We start from the raw sequence: 1,708 nt of genomic DNA, 5'->3' as shown, positions 1-1,708 counted from the left end.
ATATATATAATTTTCTGGCTGTGGGCTTCCCGTTCCTTATACTTTTATGAATTCCAGAAGTCTTCTGGCCGTGGCCTTCTCATCAGGGAGAAAGTAGTTGCTCTCTGCAAGTTTGGTGGGGATGGTTCTTTCGAATTACTTAATTTTTTCATTCATTATTAACCGTAGGAGTCTGTACCAGAAGGCGGTGACTGTGTGACTGTGGCCCAGGGGTGACCAACATAGGGGCTAAAGAAGGGTAACGAGACGAGCGGACTGGGGAGGATGAGGGGTCAGGAGGGCAGTGGCATTCACGGTGAGAGGTAGGGCTCTGAAAGCATTGACGTCGTGTTCCAAGTGTAACACTGCAGACGTAAAAGTTTCTCAGTTACGTGAAGTGATGGGAAGCATGGAGACCACCTGTTGGTGGGCCAGGGTCTGGAGAGGTGGAGGTCAGGGGATAGGGGCCTCCCAGCAGTAGAAGCCCTGCTGCAGGGGGACGAGATTCAGGCAGGCGTCGGGACCCTGCACAAGACCCACAGTCTTTGTGGCCTCCGGCAACTTATGTTACCCTTTGGAACCTCTGTTTTCTTTCGTGCTAGACAGGAATAGTGGTGACAGGAGTGGTTATTGTGATAACGGAATAGTAAGCCTTAAAAAAGGAGGTCACCAGAGAAAGGCGATACGGTGCTCAAGGCTAACGGAGCCTGCAAGTGTCAGCCCAGGAGAGAGCAGAGGACGTGTCCAGCGGACACTCACTGTGTGAGCACGTGTTTATCTGCTGGGTGCTCGGCTGAGCTCAGTGCTGTGTGTGTGTGTGCGTGTGTGTGAAGAGTATAAGGGAAAACATTTAAATGAACACTGACCAGATTTTGTTTAGCTCAGGAAACTTTTTAAAAGAAATTTTATTGAAGTATAAGTTGATTTACAGTGACATTGGTTTCAGGTATATAGCAGTGATTCAGTTATTTATATATGCATACACATTTTCCCTCATAGGTTATTATAAAATATTGAGTATAGTCCCCTGTGCTGTGCAGTAGATCTCTGTTATTTATCTATTTCATATATAATAGTGTGTTATGTGTTATCCCTCTCTCACCCTTTCCCCTTTGGAAACCATAAATTTGTTTTCTATGTCTTTTGGTCTATTTCTGTTTTGTAAGTAAGTTAATTTGTATTTTTAAGATTCTACAGGTAAGTGACATTACATGATACTTGTGTTTCCTCTGTATTGCTTAGTGTACTCATACCTCGGTCCATCCATGTTGCTGCAAACGGCATTATTTCATTCTTTTGTTACGGCTGACTAGTACGCCACTGCTCGGTATATACACACACAACATATTTTCTTGTCCACTCCTCTGTTGATGGACGCTTAGGCGGCTTCCGCGCCTCGGGCGTTGTAAGCAGTGCTGCTGTGAACGCTGGGGGCATGCGTCTTTTTGGATTACAGTTTTCTCCAGAGATATGCCCAGAAATGGGATTGCACGATTAGAGGGCAGCTCGTATTTTCAGTTTTTTAAGGACCCTCCATACTGTTCTCTGGACTTCAGTTGGTAAAGAATCCGCCTGCAATGCAGGAGACCCCACTTCGATTCCTGGGTCAGGAAAATCCGTTGGAGAAGGGATAGGCTACCCACTCCAGTATTCTTGGGCTTCCCTTGGGGCTCAGCTGGTAAGAATCCGCCTGCAATGTGGGAGACCTGGGTTCAGTCCTGGGTTGGGA

This window comes from Bison bison, unplaced genomic scaffold, assembly GCF_000754665.1.
Source record: "Bison bison bison isolate TAMUID 2011002044 unplaced genomic scaffold, Bison_UMD1.0 scf7180017864302, whole genome shotgun sequence".
In the NCBI taxonomy this organism is placed as follows: domain Eukaryota; kingdom Metazoa; phylum Chordata; class Mammalia; order Artiodactyla; family Bovidae; genus Bison; species Bison bison.
Note: the sequence above shows the minus strand (reverse complement) of the source record.